Consider the following 25,252-nt stretch of genomic DNA (forward strand, 5'->3'; position numbering starts at 1 on the left):
GAAAAAAATTGTAAACACCAAGAAACTAGCCATGCTTAAGTTTATCAGTAACCAGTGAAAAAATAATGAAAATGAACGAATTTGCAAACATTATCAGTGTTATTTATATATTTTATTTACAAATAAAATATGAATTAACTATGATACTTTAAAGTGTAAATAAAAATAAATTATTAAAAATTAATATATTGTAATCATAATTCAGTGTCAGATATTTTGTAGTAATTTTTTATAGCATCCAATAATAAAATATAAACGTTATGTCATTCAAAGAAAATAAAAAGTAACATATATTAAATGGAAAAGTTGCATAAAGTCATTTACTTAAATGTGGTGAATATTAAGAGTAAGAATATTGAATAAATCTAATGATTTAATTGCTATTTTGTATACTTGAAATTTTTGGATATGTCTCCAGTTGCAACTAAAATTCATTTATAATAAATGTCTGTGTATGTACAAGAGTAGCTAACTTTTAGAGTACTTATGCAATTACTCACCAGCTCTGAGGAATATATTTCTGTGACTTGTTTATTTACCTTTTATTTTTATATTTCTTGTAGTTTAGAAATAACAGTTTTATGAGACTGAATACCTTTATATTTTTCTGACTTTTAGAGGAACTTCCCTTTTTTGTTGCCCTGTAGCCATAGAACCAACTTTTTAAATGAGCATTTCCTTTAAATAAATAGCTGTTGTGAAAATGAAGCTTTTATACATTTTTTTGTAATGAGTTTAAAAAAACAAGCACGATTTTTCCTGGGTTCATATTTTTACTTTAAAATTGAATTAAGATGTTGATTGAAAATAGAAGCTAATGAATGTATATGGATTTCTTTCTGTAATCACTTGATGATTACTAAGTCTCTTCTATCAAAAAGAAATGATGTGGCATCATTTTGGCTTATTTTGCCTGTTACTCATGAATTTGTTCTGCAAAACCTCTGTGTCCCATCTTAGCAGTCATAATTTGTATTGATAAATAAATATGTATTTTGACTAAATAATCCATATTAAGAAAATAAGCTAAATATTATAAGAAAAGATAACAGACACACTGTAAGCTTTCCTATTTCTTTTATATAGAATCACAGTAGAGTTAGGATGTTTGAAATTATGTTTTAGCCAATTTTCTGGATATTAAACAACAAATAACAGGTCATAGATTTTGGTAAAGGAAGGAAAATATGATTACTCTCTCTTCAGTAAAGATATTTTACACAGGAAAAATTGGTGTAGAAAGTAGAAGAATCATATGCCAAATGTGATCAATAAAGATAATAAATCTATGTAGTTGTAGCACAGCATCTAACATTTACCAAATAACAAGTGTATTTCCTTTTCTGTTGATTTGTCAAAATAATTGCTTCAACTGTTCAATTTAATTTGCCTCCTCGGAAACTCTAAGTGTACCCTAGAATGCATTTATTTACCACCTATCAATATATTTAAAGAAATCGCTCCTCCATAGTTAAAACCTATAATTAGACACACACAAAAACATATAAATATTGAATTTTTAAACTTACATGATAATAGAGACATATTCTTACCACCTGCAGAATTTCAATGAAAAACACTCATTAATTTAAAATATTCCTTACTCATCTAAACTAATTGGTGGTGTACACATCTGAATATTAAACAAAGTGGAATCATTTCAGAGAGAATATGAACATGCATATCAAGAGCTTTATAAATACACAAATTTTTTAATCCAGTAATTATTTCTGCAATTATAGGGAGTTATGTCAAAAGAGTTGAGGTATTATTACTTTGAAAAAGTGGCAATATTGCTTATAATGGAAAAACATATAAATAACTTACTGCTGTACATGTTATGGTATAATTTGGGGCATTATATAGTACTTCCAGTGAAAGGAGAAATTTTAAGAATTTGACACAGGTTACTGAAGAGAGGAAACTGAGATGAAAGCAGTCCTCTGTTTCAGTCGTTTTGTTTCATGTTGATGGGGAACTATGTAGATATTCATGCCACCCAACTATGTAAACTATTTAGACACACTAAATATGTATTTATTTGCTGCCAAGTGAATATATTAATAATAATTAAAATTCACTTCAGTAGCAATTTATTTTCAATGTTACATGCATTATCAAAATGTAAACTGCTGATCTTTTAGGAGAAAGGGTTTTTTTATATATATATTTCCATTTTCTACAACACATTGTAGGGGAGGAAGACATTTCCTCTACTTACTCTGGGTTCTTCTGGCTGGAGACTGAATTAAATTCACACGAGACAGAATAAAAGGAGAAAATTAAACAAAGCTTTATAACATGCATACATGGAAGAGGCTCAGGCAACCTGAGCAACTCACCTAAATGGCTAAAGCCATCACCTTAAATATCATATTCAGCTAAAGACAAAGGAGGATGTTGGGAGTGGGGGGAGTCAGTTACAGGAGACTACCACACAAGTACGGTAAAGAAGAGTCAGGTTATTATGCATAATTGAGTCCTTGCCTTCCACATTGATAAGAGTTTCTAGAGATAAGGTCATTCCTGGTACAGAGATGGAGACACCTTTACAGATGGAGATTTCCTTTACAATGTTAATGTCTCTTACAAAGGGTAAGTAAATTCTACTTTTCAGAGTTTCTTTTCTGTCTGCAGGTTTTAAAAGTAACCAGCCCCAAATCATCATCATGCCAAAGACACATACCTTGGGGTGGTCAATTCCAGTACCCCACAACACTAATACAAGATAATAAATAAATTTGACAACCTATTACTTATAATACTTTGGGCAGAAAAGAATATGCTAAAATAAATATCAAATTCCTGTAACTCAATAACAGAAAAGCTAATCTCAATTGAACAATGGGGTAGACTTGGATAGACATTTCTCCAAAGAAGACATACAAATGGCCAACAGGTATGTGAAAAACTGCTCAGTGTCACTAATCACTAGGGAATGCAAATCAAAACCACAATGAGAAATCACCTCACACCTGTCAGGATGGCTATTATCAAAAAAACAAAAGACAACAAGTGTTAGCAAGGATGTGGAGAAATTGGAACTCTTGCATACTACTGGTGGGAATGCAAAATGGTGCAGCTGCTATGGAAAACAGTATGAAGTTCTCTTTAAAAAAATAAAAGTATAACTGTCATATGATCCAGAAATTTCACTTCTGGGTATTTATCCCAAAGAATTGAAATCAGCGTTTTGAGGAGACATGAGCACTCCCATGTTCATTGCATCACTATTCAAAATAGCCATGCTGTAAAAACGACTTAAATGGTCATTGACACAAGAGTGGATAAAGAAAATATGGTATGTACATACAATGGAATACTATTCAGACTCAAAACAAGAGGAAATTCTGCAATATTCAACAATATGAATAAACCTTGAGGACATTATAAGTGAAATAAGCCAATCACAGAAAGACAAATACTGCAGGGTTCCATTTGTCTGAGCAATCTAAATAGTCAAATTCATTGAACCAAAGAGTGAAATGATGATTGTGAAGGGCTGGGGGGAGGGGAAAATGGGAAGTGACTAATCAACAGGCATAAAGTTTCAGTTCAGCAAGCTGAATAATCTCGAGAGATCTGCTATACGACATGGTACCTATAGTCAGCAATAATGTATTGTACACTTAAAAATTTGTTAAGAAGGTAGATCTTACCACAATGAAACAAAATTTTTAAAATAAATAAATTTCAAGCTTTAGATTAAATTACCTGAACAACCAACTGCAAATCTTCCTTGCCATTTACAATATGTGGTGATAAAAGGATGGCTTTTTCCTCAGAAAGCTTAAATGAGTTTATGTTGTATTCCTTTTAAGATCTCAGTCAACTAATTTATGGCGAGTCCTTGACCTATTCCAGTTTTGCAAACTTTGATATAGTCCACCCACATTTCCAAACCCATATATCACTTACAGAATTCCCTCAGAGTTTTAACCTTGTGCAGTAAAATCCTACATATGTGCGTAATTACATATGCAGTAGAATGAAGGTCAGATTAGAAGAAAGATAACTGAGACTAGGAATAACTATTTTATTATAGTTTATTTTAAAATTATTAAGCATTTCACTTTAACAAGAATATTTATCAATGACATCAGAAGTTCAGTGGGCAACTTGAATATTCCTAACTTAACTATGAGTGGTTAAAAAGTTCAAATACCCTTTGTTGTCTTAATACTATATATTATACTTCATCTGAGTATTTCATATGACAGTTTCCAATTATTTTTACTACTTATTGCAAATATACTCATTCTAAGCAATGCTCAAAGGGATGAAAATGGACATTTTATTCACTCTCTAAGGTTACCTAATTTATATACATCAGCACAGGTAAAGTTAACAAAAACTACTCAAGATTTGCTCTGATAACATAGAGAATATTTTCCTGTGTTGGCTTTTCAGTTGGTTCAAGAGTTGAGATTATAAAGTGTTATAGCCTCCTAGCAGGCTATATTAAATTGTTATATTAAATTCTATATTTTGTTATATTAAATTCTATATTTTGAATAGACCTGAAAACCAAAAAGGCAAATGATGCGTTGTTCTACCCTTTACACTCTCTAATAATATATTCATCAAAAATGAATCATGTATCTCTGATTAGGCAAATCCTTTATCTTCTACCATATACTTATATTACACTTAATAGTAGCATAATTTCAGTTATAATTCACTAGGTATGCATTGTCAGTCCAATATTTTTTTCCCACTGAAAACTTCACTTTGAAGCTGAAAATTATAAATTGCCCTAAAATAGAGACACTAACAAAGTACAAAATTTAAATTGCTTTCTTGAAAACTATACAACCTCTATGAAGTTACTTTGATTTATGCTCGAGAAATTTAGAAGCAATGGATAGTAGGATGTCATGCATACCAACAGAACTCAGACTTCAACATCTCATCCTTGTTCATGATCTCCAAAACCTACACATCTTTTACTTTTGAAGATGTATGTTAAGTGGATTTCAGAAAAGTTAAACAATAATTAAATTATTTTATATAAAGCTTCAAATATTAATTGAATACAGAAAGATATAAGGCAAAATAAATATATATGTTTCATAGATAGAAATATCATATACATATTAAATTCTGACACTTCGAAATATTGAAGAATAGGGAAAACTGGAGCTGTGAAATAGAATTAGCACCTTTTTACATAGGAATAACCACTTTTGGATAACAGTTCAGAAATAATCAGTAAAATTGAAGTTGTACAAATCTTGTGATCCAGAAACTCCGCTTGGGACGTAGCTAGAGAAAGTTATCCCACACGTGCTATAGAGACGTGCTCAAGAATGTTCACTGTAGCATCATTTGTAATAGTAACTGATATGTTCTGAATGTTTGAGAAATAGCAACTTTCTCAGACAAAACCAAAGCTGTGAGAATTAATCACCAACATGCCTACCCTGGAAAAAATATTAAAGGATGTTTCTTCAGGCAGAAATACCATATCAGAATTTGAACACATAAAATGAAATGAATAGCTCTTGAAATGAAAAGATAACAGTACAATGAAAATTTTGTGGAGTACTGTATTCTGTGTTTATGCCATATTTAAAAGAGAGTGCTACAATAATAGCACAAAGAATAGAAGGAAGGAATTGGGAATATACAGTTTTAATATCCTTACACTACACATGAAGCATTATAGTATTATTTGAAGGTAGATTGATGAATTACAAATGTATATTGTAAACTTTAGGGCACCATTAAAAAAATTAACAACAAAGAAGATGTATACACAACAAGTTAATAGAGGAAATAGGTCGAATCCTAAAAATATAGTCAACACAGAAAAAGCAGAAAAGAAGAAAAACAGAGAAACTGAGACAAATAGAAAAGAGCTGGAAAGATGATAGATTTTAATTAAACCATACCCACATTAACATTGAACGTGAATGGTCTAAAGACACCGAGTACAGGCCAGATATTGCCATAGTTGATAGACTAAGTGAGAATTTAGCTTCTGAATTATAAAATAAAAATTCATGCAGTTTTGAGGCCTAAGATTATTCAGATAAAAGAAAGTAACATGTACAGGTAAGAACAATCTTTTTCAAGTTGCAATTTCTATTGTAGAAAATTGACTTCTTCTTGATGTTAACATGTGTGTTCACTCAATAGCACTTTCCTAAGTTGTGAAAATTAATATGCAAAATAGAATATACTCTGCTAGGACATTTAACTTTATGTTTTAAAACATCAAGTGATAAAATATATATATATATATATATATATATTTAGTCAGTATAAATGCACACAGGAAGCAGCAGGTTATTCAGCTAAACACAGAGAATCTGGAAAAATAAGCATATGGGCAACTGTACCATTTGGGAAAAGTTAGATGAATTCAATAAAGTAATTTGTGGCTTAAATGTATTTCATACATTTTTCATATAACTTTGTATTTTATAAAATTCACATATTCCCCCACCAAACTAAAACAACAACTATTGTATATTTGGACCCAAACTTAAATGCATACATGAAAAGTACTTAATTCCATCGATGTAAAATGTAAAAAAATGTAAAAAGTAGGGCATTGCTTTAATACAGCACCTAAGGGTTGCTGTTTTCAGATTGCCAAATAAAAGCCCCTTCTGCCTCTCCTCCATATGCCCAGGGCTCCATATGAGCAGTTGGCATATGGGTCCACACATAGATGATTACACCTCATTGGTTTATTCATTGTGACTTCAAATTATTACTTAATACTCTCTAAATTGTATCACTGGCACTCCCTTCAAAAGCATCCTGTTCAGGAATGTTCTCTTACGTTAATGGGCTTTACTGCTTCCTTGACAGTGTCTGGGAGCTTCCTTAGAACCAACCTATATTGTTTTGTATTCTTTTGAATCTTTAAATTATGTAAGAACTATTTTCACACAAAATGGTGAGTGTTTTCTAAAGTTAATATTTTAACAACATTTGTTGGAAAGTCTATTGAAAACTAGATGAGCTGTCCTTAAGCCAAAATCCCACTGTTTTGTTCATGTCACTTATTTTGTTTCACTGTAGGAGAAAAGTAGGATTTACTAGCTGGCCATCAATTAAAAATATCAAAACTAAAAATAGTTCTCTGCTGAAAACTCATCAAATATTTATAAACTCTCTAAAGAAGGGAAGAGTTTAAAAGCTTATCTAACAGAAAAATAATTGAAGCAAATTACACAATAAATAGGACATTTTCTATTAGCTAATATTATACGTTATGGTTTTGTAAGTTTCAAAGTTTTCCTTTCTATTCTCATCTTCCTTCACAAGGGATATGATGTTAAAAACCTATTTTCTTGAATCTTGATGGATATATTCTACCTTATCTAAATTTATTTTACCTATAATTATGTTACCAGTGATCCAAGGAAGGGTCATATATTCACCCACAGCAGAGGAAGAAAAAGTTTCTTTACAGAGATTAACCATGGTCCAAAGTTTGTGGCATTCTAGAAGGCAGAGATGCAGAAAGGAAGAGGAACATAGGAGGTTCAAAAGAAATCTTTGCATGTTTTAGAAACTTCAAAGTATTAAGGCCATTAATTTATGAACGATTTTCAAGAAATTACAGGCCTGTTTGTCTTTATGTATGTCTTTGTGATAACAAATACTATGATCCCTTGCTTGAACTCTTGCAGTTGATGATACCAAAATGCTTTTTATAGTTCCTTTCTTGCTCCTTAAATTTTATTTTTCCACAGCAGCCAGAACCCATTTAAACCAGAAACAAATGCCACTCCCTTTTGCTCTCTTGTTCAACACCCACCCCCCCTACCCCCCACCCCCCCCCCCACACACACACAGGGCTATTTGCATCACAGGGAAAATAGATAAGAGCCCCCTCTGGTTTCTCATTATTCTATCCGTGAGTGAATCTCTGGCATCATCTCCTAAATTCTTCTCTTTGCTCCTTTTGGCCCAGCTTCCCTGGCCTCCCTGCCATTCCTGACCGCCCTTCGACCCTGCAGCCTTTGACACTGCTCTTTCCTCTCCAGGAACGCTTTTTGTCTGTATGCCCATGCACTTGTTTCTTGCAAGTCAGTGCTGAAACACCACTCTCCAGAGAGGTATTTCCAGTTCTTCTTGTCTAAAATAACATCACCCCTGTAACTCTCCAACCACTTAAACAATTTTAGTTTTCTTCACTACTCTCTTTATTATCTGATTTCATGTCAAGCATCTATGTATTTATCTTATACCTTGTCAAAGAGAATATAGACTCTGTGAGCACAGATAGTTTATCCACTTTGTTCACTGCAGTATCCACCACAAATAGAAGGATGCTTAGTAATTGCTCTATAAAATATTTTGGAATATATGGATGAGTGTATTAAAAATTATCAAAAACAAAAGCACTTCAAGCCAAGTGTATTGCCGTTTTCATCATTGTTTTAGACAATGACCATCCTCAATGGCCATGCCATTGTGTAATACCCTCTCCTGCGTTGTGGGTGAGATTTGTAACTTTCTTCTAGATACAATATTGCAATAGAATATGGCAAAGGGGATGCAATATCACTCCCAAGATTATGCACACAAAATTAAAATGTTTAATCAGTTAACTTTAAATTAATCAATAGGGAAATTATTCTGGGTGGGCCTGACATAATCAGGTGATACCTTTGAAAGAAGATCTAGCAATTGAAGATGCTCTACTGCTGGTACTGAGGGATCACACCACTATTAGTTCTACAGCTAAAGAAAAAGGAATTCTACCAACAACCACATGAACTTGCAAAAGCCTTGAGTCTCTAATGACACCACAGCCCTAACAACATATGGATTGCAGTTTTGGGAAACCCTGAAGAAAGGACACAGCTTAGCTGTGCCTCGACACCTGCCCCACAGACTGGAGGATCGTAAATGCAGGTCATGTTGAGCTGCTAACTGTGTGGTGACTTATTATGCAGAAATAAAAAAACATTTCAATCATCGATATCTAGATGTAAATCAAATTATCTAACTTGCCATTAACATCATAATAACCAGGTCAACATCCCCCATAAAAAGAACAAATAATAATTTAAAAAAACAGAAAAGCCACTCTTTTGACATAGTTTGGTACAAAGTTAGTTTGAGGCATATGATTACAAAGACAGCTAAATTTATATAAAAAGTATTTTCCTGAATTCATTTCTCTTGTAGATACTTCTAGGAAAAAATTTATAAAGTGCTTACCAAGAGCAATACAAGGGAAATCTTGCTCATTTATCATGTTATTATTAAATATTGAGAAACTATTTAACTAAATAACAAAATATTTAATAAAAACAATAATATTTGAGTTATGGATCATAAATATTCCATTTTTATAAGAAATATTGTATGTTGCCTCTTTAGTATGCATGTTAATTATCTAGCTAGATATGATAGATAATGTAGCATCCAGGTAACAGCATTTGGTAATACCCAGACAGACCACATAGAAATAAGTCTTTAAAGCCTGCCCAAATTAGTCTATCTCTCAAATTTGATGGAAATGCATATGCAGCAATGAGATGCTCAGAACTTCCCTGAACTTAATCGGAATACTTTTATCACTTATAATGTCACAATACATTGAACAAAAATCAGGAAGAGAAAAAAATGGAAATTTGCCAATTATAATGTTTGACATCCCACAGCTGATGTGTTTATTAATGCATAACCTGAAGAAAAAGGAGGAAGTACAAAATCACCTTTGTTGCAGATGGGAAAATTAGGGGAAAAAGAAGTAATAGTATTTAATAAGATTGCATTGGGTCTAGCATAGAAAAAAACGATTTCAATGCCATGAAATCATAATTTATTTGCCATCCTATAAAAAGTAGCCAGAATATGAATTTTATCCATTACACAATAGTTCTTAGAAGAGCCAAATAAGTATAGGAAAGAAAAGAAAATAGGTAAGTAAATTTAGAAGAAATCTAGGAATAACCAAAAATAACCCTGCCCCAAAAAAGTAAGAATAAAAATCAACTGAAATCAGTTGATAAAAATTAGGAAGGAAGTCAGTAGTACTGTACCTAAATATGTGAATGAAAAAATTATATTGAATAAATTTCCAATTGAGAACAAATTAAATAAGCTCATTCACTACACACACACACACACACACACACACACACACACGTACAAATATATACACAAAATCACCCTATCTCCATTGTGGATGGTATTGAATATCTGTATAATTAAGATTCATCGATTTGTGCATTTAAGATGCATGCATTGCATTCTACGTAAATTTTACCTGCAAACTCAAAGGTGAACAAGTATTGCAATCTAGTATGCTTATTTTCCACAGTTGTATGTGTTATGATTTCTTAGAGGATCTCCAAGATTTCATTATTTTCCTATGTATCTTGTCTTCAGAATATGAGGATAAATAAAGCTTGTTTCCCACTTTTGAAGAACAGAGTTACAAATACAGAAAAGGTAGTTGCAAGCTTTAAGAGAGGAAAGACTGTAATATTTTTTAAAGGGTTAGATTGTCAATTGGAAGTATTGGTGTGAAAACACGTCTTTTAAAATATACATAGGTTTACTTCTATATCTATTACATTATATTTCCATACTCTTTCCACTGAATGACCTTAGAACCAACATACAAGTATCAATGAAAACATCATCTCTGCATATTATTTACCAATCTCTGTTAAAAGGAAAGAGAGTTCCTTGGTAGAATTAAGCAGCCTAAAGATAAGACAAGGAGAAGACAAAATAAACATGTACCATCATATTACAGCAGAAAATAAAATCATGCTCAAAGAATGACAGGAACACATCAAAAGGAGTCCTTTTGAGGAGCATATCATTTGCCTAACTGGAGAAAATGTGAGCATGTCAGTAAATTATGATAGTATTGGGTTATACATATATTGAATAAAACAAAAATTCAAAAGCCTAAAGAGACATAAATAAATAAATAGGGAGAAACGAAAGTTTCTTTAAATGTCCCTAATAATTATAGAAGGAATGATAGAGTAAAAAGAATTATTAGTAAACAAGAAAAATAGAGATTAATGTGTAATGAAATACAGGGCCTCACATAGTCTCAAAATATTTCTAAACAAATTATTTATTAATTGTAAGAGAAAAATAGAAATTTTAAACTGGAGAAACCTGGCAGACCCTCACCTAAACTAAATGATCAAAGTTACTTATCACCAGCAATGAGACAAATAGATATCATGTACCCCTAATACTATGCAACCAAATCACTGGATGTGGTTATCATACATGAGCAGCTCAGTCAGCGAAGCTGGTGGTTAGAGTTTATTCCTGACCACTGTCTCCTACTAACTTAATAACATCCACGCAAAATCCAGCCCTGTGTGTTAAGGAGATATATATATATATATATATATATATATATATATATATAAAATTTAATATGTGTAAATGATCTTTCATATGCATAAATTTCTCTTTGACCTACTCATCATGACTTGACCAGGTTTGGGCAACAATTTTTTCGAGCATCTCAACATATTCACCCCTCCTCTTTATTCACTCAAGTACATTTCACACAGGACAGTCAGATTGAGAACCTGAATCACGTATCATCACAACCCTTGCCATCTTAAGAAGTTTAACTTTCAAAGAAAACATCAAATTACCAAACATGGCCATCAGGACTCACTTTATTTTTTCACTGAGGAAGATTTGCCCTGAACCAATATCCATGTCAATCTTCCTCTATTTCTTAGCATGTGGGCCACCAGGACAGCATGGTCGCTAGTAGAGCGGTGTAGGTCCACACCTGGGAAGTGAAACTGGGCTTCTGAAGCAGATCAGGCTTAACGAAACCATTAGGTCACACAGGGCTGGCCCCAGGCCTCACATTTTTTATCTTTCATCCCTCATATTTCTTACCTCCTGCAACTGCGACTCAGGTTATTTGGGAATCGTGGCCTTCTCTTGAGTTAGCAAGTTTTCCTGTTGCTGTGACCTCTACATATGCTACTTTCCCTTTATACAAGTAATTCTTATTCACCTTTTAAAACTGGATATAATGTCATTTCTTCAATGTAGCCTTCATTTGCCAAAACTCTCTAAATATTATTATTATTTTCTTTGAGGAAAATTAGCCCTGAGCTAACATCTGCCACGAATCCTCCTTTCTTGCTGAGGAAGATTGGTCCTGAACTAATACCTGTGCCCATCTCCCTCCATTTTATATGTGGGACACTTCCACAGCATAGCTTGATAAGCAGTGCATAGGTCTGCACCTGGGATCTGAACCAGCGAATCTCAGACGCTGAAGCAGAGCATGTGAACTCAACCGCTACCCCTCTGGGCCAGACCCCACAACTCCCTAATTTCTTGAACCACATCCTTCCCCCTACACAAGATACTATAGTGCCATATACCTTTTTAGGGTGACATTTACAGACTCCTAATTACTATTTCAAATTCATCTTTGCTTTCTTGAATGCATGTCTTAAAGATTTATCCACTTTATTCATGATTGTATGTGTAATCCACAGCATAATGTAGATGTTTTCTACATTTTTTGAACTGGTGCATGAGCAATGAATTAATTAAGTCAATATAGTTAGAAAATAAAGTTTCCTTTTTTTCTTTGATAAGCTTTAAGGTGCTTATGTTTATAGTTGTAGACCTAAATTACCTTTGGCAGGGATTGTCAGGTTTTCTGAAGTAACTTACAATGGTTCTTAATTTTTAAATATAAGGCATGTGTTCATACTCACCACAAGAAAAGGGTGTGAACAACAACTGTGTACTCTGCAAGTGTTCCTGTGCTTCAGCGTGGGAGGGTGTGATATATGTGTGATTCTGGGTTGTTGTTTATGTGTGTATGTGATAGAGAGACAGAGACAGAGAGAAAGAGAATTTGTGTGTATGTATGTGCTTGTGTTTGTGTGTGTGTGTGTGTTGGCTTAGAAAAATCTGCCTACCTAGATGTAAGGCATAGGCTGGTGAAGTAATATGCCCAAGTATACTTGGGGTCTTCTCGTAGGGGATGGACTAAAATTCTTAATTTTTCATGACGTTATTTGAAATTAAGGAAATCTGGTCCAGGAGGCTGTTATTTTAGTCTGATGGCAAGAAAAGATGACAATGTTCCAAATGGGATCTCACCATCAGGGATATCTGACCTTTTAATGTGTGGTTAATAAAATATCCTTTGTGTTTGTGGGAAGTACTTTAATTCCTGCAAAATGTGCTACTGGAATTGGTTAAACCCATCTGGTCTCAGACAGCTGACATACCATGTTTTATGTGTGTGTATAATAATGAATAAGCAAATGAATATAAATTACCAAAAATAAAAACAAAATCACAATCTTGGGGATCAGCCTGAGAAACTGTGGCTTTGGTCAGAGCATAACCTTAAACATAGTCTTCACTGTGACCCGGTGTGACAGCAAAGTTATCGAGAATGCTAACCGATTGATCTGCTTTCCTAGATTGTTTTGTCTATTGTACAGAAAGAACAACTGGCTCTTTCAGAGAAACTGACTCTTTACAGGGAAACTTAAAGATTTCTTAGAAAATTGGGGATACAAGGAAGAAACACTTGACTTCTCATTGATAATAGCAGACTACTATCTAGTTATCGGAAAAATTTGAAACATTAAATCATAAACAATGTATACAAAATATACTTGAAGGTAGTACGATAGAATATCAAATGCTCTAACAATCAGTATAATAAAATTAAGAGACCGTTTGGAAGGTTTATTGATTTTCTATTGCTGCATAACAAATTAAAGCAATCTTAGTGGCTTAAAATAATATTCATTTATTAGTTCATAGTCTGTAGATCAGAATCAGAAATAGTCTGTTTGACTTGTCTTCTCAGGCTAAATCAAGGCAGGAGCTAGCTGCATGCAACTCTGCAGTTTAGGATCCCCTCAAGCTCATTTCTGTTACAGGTAGGATTCATTTCCTTAGAGTTGAGGACTGAATTCCTGTTATCTTCTTGGCTGTCAGCTGAGGATGCTCTCAGTATCTAGAGGCCACTCTCAGCATCCAGAGGCCACATCTAGAAGCCACTCCTTGTCCTGTAGCTTCCTCCATCTCAGCAAGAGCGAATCTTCATTAGGTTAAATCCCTCTCATTGTTTGAATCTCTCAGACAGTCTCTGCTGAAACCAACTAAGAAAACTGCTTTGGAGATGCTTGAGTAGAAAGTCTAAAATGAGTAAGAGCAAATCTGATGTGGTGGGAAGAGGGAAAGTGGGAGAAAGGAAAGAAGACATTTCCAAGGAGGGTGAACAGCATTTGAAAAGCCCTGTGGAAGGAGAGATCATGGTGTGTTTTTCCCAGGCTTTCCTGATAGTATGGTTGACCCAAAGCTCTTGTTAAGATGACCACTTTCAAGATCTCATCAAGATGGTAGTGTAGGCAGACTCTGAACTCATCTCCTCCCATAAACACAACCAGGTTACAACTATTTTTGGGAAAATTGCCCTGGATAGAAAACTGAAAACTGGATAAAAAGAATCCCCCAAACATGGGACAGTCTGACTGAGGTGGGAGAGGCAGAAAATTCCTTATAGAGAGAAAGCCACCTTCATGAGCAGCAGAGCTTCACAGCCAGCCAGGCGGGAGCCACCTTAAGGTATGCAGCCCTCCCTGGAGAAGGGGGGACCTCAGTGGGAGCACATTACCACTATGAGATCCTTTAAACTCAGCACAACTGGGACAAGGGTCTTACTATCTGGCTTTTCTAGCTGTTAACTGCAGTGGGGCATACACCCAGAAAAGCTATTGAACAAAAGCCAGAAAAACCCAGTTCTTAAAGGGCCCATGCACAAACTCACCTGTCTCAGAGTGAAAACTAAAATCACCAGAAAGAAGGCTGACAGTCCTATGGTGAAAAGAGACTTACCTGGTAGGCTCTGAGTGCATCTTGGTGAGAGTAGAGACCTCTCCAGAGACTGAGACATTGGTGGTGGCCATTGTTGTCATCTAGTCCAGGTGGGCTGACACAGACCTTGGCAGATGCCATTGATCTTTTTCTCCTGGCCTGTTAGCCCAGGGGTCTGCCACACCCACTAGAGAGCAGATTTAATCCAGATCAGCCAGGGCAGGCAGCTCCCTTAGGGACCAGCCCCACCCAACTAAAAGTCCTTAGGCTACTCGTTGGCCTGCATTGACTGGGTGCCTTGGTCCTCTACAGGCAGGTGAGTGTGCCCACCTCTGTTGGGGAGGGCCTCTGTGAGGACCAGGTGAAATGTGGGGGGCATTGGTGAAGAGGCAGGGGCCTCTGCAGTGGGGCATCAGGGTATGCTCTAGGGGGTTGGGAAGTGTGCATGGACCAGGACTGTGTTGATGGTGTGTGTGGACCTGTGGGGGCTGGGGCTTACCATAGATACCATATGATCCAACTATCGCACTGCTGGGTATTTATCCAAAGAGAACTTGAACACACAAATGCATAAAGATACATGCACTCCTATGTTCATTGCAGCATTATTCACAACACCCAAGACTTGGAAGCAACGTAGCTGGCCATCAAGGGATGAATGGATGAAGAAGGTGTGGTATATATACACAATAGAATACTACTCAGCCCTAAAAAATGATGAAATTCGGCCATTTGTGACAACATGGATGGACCTTGAGGGTACTATGTTAAGTGGAATAAGTCGAGGGAGAAAGTCAAATACCATATGATCTCACTCATAAGTAGAAGATAAAAACAACAACAAACATATAGCAACAGAGATTGGATTGGTGGTTACAACAGGGGAAGAGGGGAGGGGGAAGGGAAAACAAGGGATTAGGTTCATATGTGTGGTGATGGACTATAATTAGTTTTTGGGTGGTGAACATGATGTAATCTACACAGAATTTGAAATGTATTATGATGTACATCTGAAAGCTATATAATGTTATTATCCTATTTTAGTGCAATAAAAAGTAAAAAATAAAAGACAAAAGAAAATTCTGCTTTGAAAGGGAACATATGATTAAGTTAGGCCCACTCAGATGGTTTCTCCGTCTTAAAGTCAACTAAATAGTAACTTGAATTACATCTACAAAATTTCTGTTGCCACATAAGGTTACATAATCATGGTAGTAACACTAGGGAGCAAAGATCATGGGAGCCACCTTAGAACTCTGCCTGCTGTAGAATGCAAACTACCTACAAGGAAAAGCATCACGTTTTAATTGTTAGTCAATTATCAGTGATTTCTTAATGCTTATCAGTCATATTGTGCTTAAGAAGAACAGTAGTGTGCACTTAAATATGTGACAATTAATTGCTATTTGAATATTTTTTTTGATATACACACACACAAGTATATATATATGGCTTCTGATGAGATTCCCAAGAGAAATTGGGACTTACATTTTCATTACTTAGAAGATCTACAGAAGATCTACAATTTGCAATTTGCAAAGACCTCAAATAAAATCAGAAAAGATTAAAATGATGTAAAAATAGTTATGCCAAATTGTAGTCTACTAATTTTAATGTACCTTATCTAGAATCGGAGTAATGACAATTTATACATGGTAGTTACATGAATCCACTGATCCTTACATCTGATAGGAACACTTACAGTGCTTGAGACAATTTGCATCCAGATACAAATGGAGAATGGCAAACCATAAAAAGCTCTAAGACTTGTGATAAAATTTCCTACTTAGCTACAGTATTCATATTTATGGAAGGCAGCATTTATAATTTAAGAAAAGGGAAATTGGGAAATAAATCCATTTGTGTATTTCAAAGTAAAATGTATTAATTTTATTACATAAATAGATTAATTTGCTTGGAGCACAAATTTCCTCTCTTTGGAATTACATTATCTTTTATTTACCCTTAGGGGAAAAACATTAAAAACAATTATACTTGTAAATATATACTAAAACTGAATCAGAACAGATTAAGTGTAGAAGTTAAGTAAATTTCATATTTACTTAGTAAAAGAAAGCTATTGCATTAAATAGGAAATTTTCTTCTGATAAAATAAATCATGAATATGTTGATATTGAGCTTGTTTGAACTAGATTTTGTTTCTTTTTTAAATGCTTCTACTGAGAAATAATTTCTTCACTGAAATACACTCATATTAATATTCCATTTGCTTTTTTAGGATTAATTAGGAGCTTAGTCATAAATTTTATGAATGTGTTTCATCTTTTCCGTTTCTCCTTAGGTTTTCCTTAAAGAATGATCAATGTTCACTTGCCTAGACATTATAGAGTATAGTAGTGAAGATGTTTCAACTGAAATATTATAAATATAATAAATAGGAGTAATATAATATAAAAAAGCATATACATCTAATTTTTAGTTATAATCCAGGTAGATGCAATTAATTAATTATAGTATGTTTTGTTTTTTGCCTAACTAGTGAAGATACAAATTGCAATAAAAATATAATACTCATTCAAACTGTTCATATTTATTTAAATTTATAACTAAATAATATTCATTTAAAATATTTAACATTTTACTTAAATAGCTAGTTATTCAAAATACATGATGATTTTTTTAAAAATTTGAAGTTTTTCCATTGTAAGCATTTTAGAAAATGTCTATAGATTTGTGCAAACCCTTGTAGCAGGATTGTCTCATATCTCATTTGTCTAGTAAGTATAATATTTTATTTGGATTGAAAGTAATAACTTTGCAACTTAAATATTTATATATATAAACATTTATATCCATATAGCTTCTGATGAGATTCCCAAGAGAAATTGGGACATATTTTAATTACTTAGAAGAACTACAGTCTCTGCTGCATGAAATCTTCTCAGTTGCCCTTTGTGAAGCCTCACCACCACTTTCTCCTTAGTAATCACACCTTTCGTGTTAAATATCTAATTTATAAAAGTATCCTAATATTTTTATTTATTTGTATGGCCTTTTATTTCAAGGTCAAAAAGCTGTATTTGAAGATAAAATGAAGGCTTACAGGGTTGATATTAGCAAAATGATAGAGCAGGCATTTGGAGAATTGGGACATTCAATACAGAGGAATTTAGAAAGACAAGTGCATGCCCAGGGAAAGACACATGCTCACAAAAGCCCTCATAAGACCCTTATCTGTCACCTTAGCTTGATCTGCATTCTTTGCAAGCCTAGGTAAGTGTTAGACTACCTCAGCACTGAGGCAATCTATAAAAACAGGGAGAAATATCTGGTTTTTGTTGTTTTATTATTTTCATTTTTGTTTGCTTGTTTTTTTGTTCCTTGAATCCAAGGAAATCTCTAACAAAAAAACATGAGCTAAAGGAACAGAAACTTTAGTGACCACAGACAAAAAAGAATACAGTTTTTGCAAAAACAGTTTGAAAAACTCACCAGACTTTCAATATTCAAAAGATAGCAAATCTAGAGAAAGGTAAGAATATGATTTCCAGAGTTGCCACATTATAATATTAAAATGTGGGTTTTTCAACAAAGTATCACAGGCATAAAAATAAACAGAAAAATTGGTTTATTTAAAGTAAAAAAACAAATTGATCAAAACCACCCCTGAGGAAACCCAGACATCCAAATTCCTAGCTAAAGATTTTAAAACATCTGTCTTAAATATGTTTAAAGAACTAAAGAAAAATATTGAAAAGGGACTAAAGAAAATCAGCAAAATGATATATAAAAGATGAGAATATTGGTAAAGATATAGAAATTAGTAAAAGGAACCAAAAAAAATTGTGGACCTGAAAAGTACAATAACTGAATTGAAAAATTCACTCAAGGAGTTTAACATCAGATTTGAACAGGTAGAAGAAAGAATCAGTAACTGAAGATAGGATAATTAAAATTATCTTGTTGGAACAGCAGAAAGTGAAAAAGAATGAAGAAAAGTGAACTAAGGGCTAAAGGATCTGTGGAACATCATCCAGGAGACCAATATATGCATTGTGGGAGTCTTAGAAATAGACGAGAGAGAGAAAGGAACAGAGAGAAGATTTGAATAAATAATGGCCAAATTTTTTCAAATTTGATGAATGACATGAATCTACAAAGTCGAAGAAGCTCAAAAAGTCTTAAGGATAAACTTAAAGTGACCCTCTTCAAGACACATTATAATCAAACTAATGAAAGTTAAAAATAGAGAATTGCGAAATCAGCAAGAGGAAAGAGACTCATCACTTACAAGGGATCCACAGTAAGATAAGCAGCAGATTTTTCATCTGAAACTACAGAGGACAGAAAACAGTGGGATAACATGTTATAAAATGCTGAAAGAAAAACAAAACCTTTCAAACAAAAATTCTATATCTGGTAAAGCATTTTACAAAAATGAGGGAAAAGTTAAAACATTCACAGATAGACATAAGTTGAGGGAGTTTGTCACCACTAGACTTGTCCAAAAAAATGAAAAACAGAGTTCTTTAGGTTGAAATAAAAGGACACTATGGCAAATGGCAAATGGCAAAATGGCAAATCAAGGTCATATGAAGAAATCAGATTATCCAGTAAAGTAACTACATGGTCAAATATAAAAGCCTGCATTGTTGTATTTTTGATTTGTAACTCCATGTTTTATTTACTATCTGATTTAGATAGGTCCATGAAAATAATTATAAACAAATATTTTGGGGTATACAATGCATAAAAATGTAATTTGTGAAAACATTAATATAAGGAAGGCACAGTTCTATAAGATTAGAGCTTTTGTATGCTATTGAAGTTAAGTTCATATTAATTAAAATCAGGTTCTTATAAATTTTAGATGTTAAATATAATCCACATGGTGAACACAAAGAATATATCAAAAGAATATACACAAAAGAAAATGAGAAAAAAATCAAAATGACAATACAAAAATCAACTAAATTCAAATTAAGTCATTAATGGAGAAAGTGAGGGACAACAAAGCTGTAACATACCAAACACAAATAGCAAAATAGCAGAAGTAAGTCCTTCCTCATAAATATTATTTCATATGTAAATGGATTCAGCTCTCCAGTCAAAAGCCAGATATTGCAGAATGAGTTAAAAAAAAATAGCAACTTTAATCCAATGGTTTATTTTTGTAAGACATTCACTTTAGATCCAAAGACACAAATAAATTGAAAGTGAAAATGTGGAAAAAGATGTTCCATGCAAATAGTAACCAAAAGACAGCAGGATTGGTTTACTAGTATCAGATAAAGTAAACTTTAACTAAAAAACTATTAGAAGAGACAAAGAAGGACATTAGATGTTGATAAAGGAATCAATTTATCAGAAAGATATAACAATTATAAACATATATGCACCTAACAATACAGCCCTAAAATGTATAAAGTAAACATTGCAAAATATAAGAAGCACACATGGACAGAATTAAAGGGAGAAAGAGGCAATTCTACAACAGTAGTTGGAGACTTCACTATTCCACTTTCAATACAGGCTAGGACATCTAGATAGAAGATTACTTATTATTTTTATCACTTTTTATTTATAAAATATTTTATCAATAATGCAGGCTTAAGTGATGCTTATGATGTACTGCATATTGTCTAAAGTTTCTATAGTTCCTAAATTTCTGTTGATCTAGATCCCTGTTTTCCTTTCCCTGCATGATTCCTTCTTTGATTCATTTAAGGATATCTAATGTCATCACTTACATAACTTTTGTCAGCCATCATGACTCAAAGTCTGCATGGTAACATAAAAGAAATGGAAGAAATAGAGGCCTAAAAAAAAATAACTAACATAAGCTTGTTGTTTTGATTTTAATCATTGCCTAAGTTATCTTAAGAAAATGAGAATTTCAGCTTCTAAATTTATATTTTTTCATGATTGATGGTCTTTACCTTCAGTGACCTTTTGTATTTATTATTTATGGATTTTTGTTTCAACTATTTTGCACATTTGTGATATTTTAGAATTTATATTTATTTGCAGTAAGAGTTTATTTAGAAAAAGAATGATTTATTCTGTAATAAATATTTACTGATGATGTGTTACATTTGAGTAACTGTGCTACTTACTGACAGTACAGAGTGAGTAAATCACAGATCTTTCCCTCAAGATTCTGAAAGTACATTAAGGAAATCAGAGAAAAAACTTATGCAATTCCAGTTCTTCTATAAGCACATTACTACAGAGCCAATTCTTCAAAGAAGATTGACAGTGATGGGAAAGAGAGAGAAAAGTCACAACTGGAAGATATAGAGTCAAGAAAGGCCCTTTTTCCCCTTAATTTCAAGTATTTTTCTTTAACGTTTAAGATAGCTAAAATGAGAACATACTTAGAAGTGACGGAATGGGGAAATTCAAAGATTTTAGAAGTGATGGGGTGGAAGGGAGATTGAACAAGTTTTTGGAGAATAAGTGCTAATGTTTCTGTAGTTTTCACAGAGGCATTAGTGTGTTATACCAAAAAGAAAGAAGCTAAAGTTGGAAATTTTCTCCTGAGTTAAAAAAAGAGCCTGTGTCATCTGTTCTTTTTGTAATCTTCTGCTTTCATTATTTTTTAATAAACACGTGATTGAACTTTTGATTTTTCACTGCCATCTATCTGAAGACTAGGCTTGTTCTTATTTTTTTCAGACCAAGTAAGCCCCAGGATTATAGTATCACCTACAAATGTACATAAATCCAAAATGTTAGAAAATGAATTTAGAATTGAATATATATTTTTAGGAACGGTAAGGGAAAATTGTTTCATTTGGGGATATGCTGAAGTAGAGATATCTGTGGGATATAAAAGTGAAAAGAGGGGATGGCCCCATGGTGTAGTGGTTAGGTTCAGTGCAGTCCACTTCGGTGGCCTGGGTTCATGGGTTTGGATCCCAGGCACAGACCTACACCATTCATCAGCCATGCTGTGACAGTGACCCACATAAAAATTGGAGGAAGACTGACACTTATGTTATCTCAGGGCTAGTCTTCCTCGGCAAAAAAAAAAAAAAGTAACAAGAAGTTCCACAAAAAAATTGCCATCATATGCTTTTATCTAAACTTTGTGGGACTGATTCAGTAATTGAAATGAGACCTTTCTCTGAGCAAACATTACTCTATTATCTATTGTTTTGTATTTTTCACAGCACATTTCTATTTCAAACTGATTTCTTCCCTAACTCAATATACTTGTGTGCTGACTCATTTCACCTTCAGTTGTGGATGACAAGGGAATGCAAACTAATTTAAATATCATCCTAAGTAAATTGTATTAGAATGATAATTCTGCTGTAGAATGCAATTTACATAATAAATTCTAAAATCAAATATAAATGATTTATGGATTACCTACTGTTTGTGATTATTTGTGCCACTTTTCTATTAACGCAGATAAAGCCAATCTTATTTAGCATTTTTATAAGTAATCTTGAATAAAAGATGCACATTGAATTTGTGATGCATGCAGATTATAACGAGTTTCCCTGGATGGTGAAATGCCACGTCCATGGGGACAAATTGGTAAAAATGTTCACAAATTTTGAGTAGCCAAGAAGATAGAATTTTGGAAGATAAGTTATAAAATTTTAGGTTGAACATCATTCCATAGATTTCCTAGTTTGTGCTCGTTTAAGACAGAATTGAATTTATGTCCAAAAAGGATAAAACAATATCCCTACTTAGTGTATTTGTATTCTTTCTGCTGGTTGACCTGAGAGCTACTTGTTATGCTAAGCTCTCTATGCCACCTTCCGTTCCTAATTCTAAGCAATTCTCTATCATATATAAGAACTTTTACAACTCATACTAAAAGAAAAGCTGAGATACGATAGTTCTAATTTTTATACCCAATTAGTTTATTTCCTGTTAGTAGTTTTAAAATATTGGTTTGTTTTATTTAGTCTTTGTGAATATTGGATTTTCTGTAAGCCATCTTGCAAAACAATACACAGAATAATTATTTCTGACAAGAGAACATTGAACATTATAATTGAAAGTAATAAAGCTCCTTTCACACAAACCAGGACTCAAGAATGTGTGTATAAATATACATATGTAATTCCAAGATCTAACGGCAACAGTAAAGAATTTATAAAGCTTACTGTGAAAATATTAAAGGAACATCAATGTGAAAAACTGTAAGTTCCTGTTTAATAACCGCTAACATAATCTCCAGAGTATAAAAGCAGTATTTATTGAAAGAGACAGGTAAATTCTGCCATCCTCTCAATCCTCTGGTTATCTTAAATCACAAAATGAAAATTTGAAAAATTTCCTTTTTAACTTTAAAAGTTTTTTTTTTTTTATTAATGTTATGATAGATTACAACCTTGTGAGATTTCAGTTGTACATTTTTGTTAGTCATGTTGTGGGTACACCACTTCCCCCTCTGTGCCCTCCCCTCACCCCCCCTTTTCCCTGGTAACCACCGATCAGATCTCCATATCAATATACTAAATTCCACCTATGAGTGGAGTCATATAGAGTTCGTCTTTGTCTGACTGGCTTATTTCGCTTAACATAATACCCTCGAGGTCCATCCACGTTGTTGTGAATGGGCCAATTTTGTCTTTTTTTATGGCTGAGTAGTATTCCATTGTGTATATATACCACATCTTCTTTATCCAATCATCAGTTTCTGGGCATGTAGGCTGGTTCCACGTCTTGGCTATTGTAAATAATGCTGCGATGAACATAGGGGTGCAACGGACTCTTGAGATTTCTGATATCAGGTTCTTAGGATAGATACCCAGTAATGGGATGGCTGGGTCATAGGGTATTTCTATTTTTAACTTTTTGAGAAATCTCCATACTGTTTTCCATAGTGGCTGTACCAGTTTGCATTCCCACCAACAGTGTATGAGGGTTCCTTTTTCTCCACAACCTCTCCAACATTTGTCTCTCTTGGTTTTGGATGTTTTTGCCAATCTAACGGGTGTAAGGTGATATCTTAGTGTAGTTTTGATTTGCATTTCCCTGATGATTAGCGATGATGAACATCTTTTCATGTGTCTATTGGCCATATTCATATCTTCTTTTGAGAAATGTCTGTTCATGTCCTCTGCCCATTTTTCGATCGGGTTGTTTGTTTTTTTGCTGTTAAGCCGTGTGAGTTCTTTGTATATTATGGAGATTAACCCTTTGTCGGATAAGTGGCTTGTGAATATTTTTTCCCAATTAGTGAGCTGTTTTTTTGTTTCAATCCTGTTTTCCCTTGCCTTGAAGAAGCTCTTTAGTCTGATGAAGTCCCATTTGTTTATTCTTTCTATTGTTTCCCTCAACTGAGGAGTTACAGTGTCCGAAAAGATTCTTTTGAAACTGATGTCAAAGAGTGTACTGCCTATATTCTCTTCCAAAAGACTTATTGTCTCAGGCCTAATCTTTAGCTCTTTGATCCATTTTGAGTTTATTTTGGTGTGTGGTGAAAAAGAATGGTCAATTTTCAATCTTTTGCATGTGGCTGTCCAGTTTTCCCAGCACCATTTGTTGAAGAGACTTTCTTTTCTCCATTGTAGGCCCTCTGCTCCTTTGTCGAAGATTAGCTGTCCATAGATGTGTGGTTTTATCTCTGGGCTTTCAATTCTGTTCCATTGATCTGTGGACCTGTTTTTGTACCAGTACCATGCTGTTTTGATCACTGTAGCTTTGTAGTATGTTTTGAAATCTGGGATTGTGATTCCGCCGGCTTTGTTTTTCTTGCTCAGGATTGCTTTAGCAATTCGCGGTCTTTTGTTGCCCCATATGAATTTCAGGATTGTTTGTTCAATATCTGTGAAGAATGTTCTTGGGATTCTGATTGGGACAGCATTGAATCTGTATATTGCTTTAGGTAGTATGGACATTTTAACTATGTTTATTCTTCCAATCCATGTGCAAGGAATGTCTTTCCATCTCTTTATGTCATCGTCAATTTCTTTCAAGAAAGTCTTGTAGTTTTCATTGTATAGATCCTTCACTTCCTTGGTTAAGTTTATCCCAAGGTATTTTATTCTTTTCGTTGTGATTGTGAATGGGATTGAGTTCTTGAGTTCTTTTTCTGTTAGTTCATTGTTAGTGTATAGAAATGCTACTGATTTATGCACGTTAATTTTATACCCTGCTACTTTGCTGTAGTTGTTGATTATTTCTAATAGTTTTTCTATGGATTCTTTGGGGTTTTCTATATATAAGATCATGTCATCTGCAAACAACGAGAGTTTTACTTCTTCGTTACCTATTTGGATTCCTTTTATTTCTTTTTCCTGCCGAATTGCTCTGGCCAGCACCTCCAGTACTATGTTGAATAGGAGTGGTGAAAGTGGGCACCCTTGTCTTGTTCCTGTCCTCAGAGGGATGGCTTTCAGTTTTTGTCCATTGAGTATGATGTTGGCTGTGGGTCTATCATATATGGCCTTTATTATGTTGAGGTACTTTCCTTCTATACCCATTTTAC

At 33.7% G+C, this 25,252-nt stretch overlaps 1 long non-coding RNA gene across 2 annotated transcripts in view; it reads left to right on the forward strand.

Moving 5' to 3' along the window:
* The window catches only part of LOC139076500 (uncharacterized), a 141,364-nt gene that overhangs the window by 69,517 nt on the left and 46,595 nt on the right, over positions 1-25,252 (forward strand). The window lies entirely within an intron of this gene.

Source organism: Equus przewalskii, chromosome 16 (assembly GCF_037783145.1).
Source record: "Equus przewalskii isolate Varuska chromosome 16, EquPr2, whole genome shotgun sequence".
NCBI lineage: Eukaryota > Metazoa > Chordata > Mammalia > Perissodactyla > Equidae > Equus > Equus przewalskii.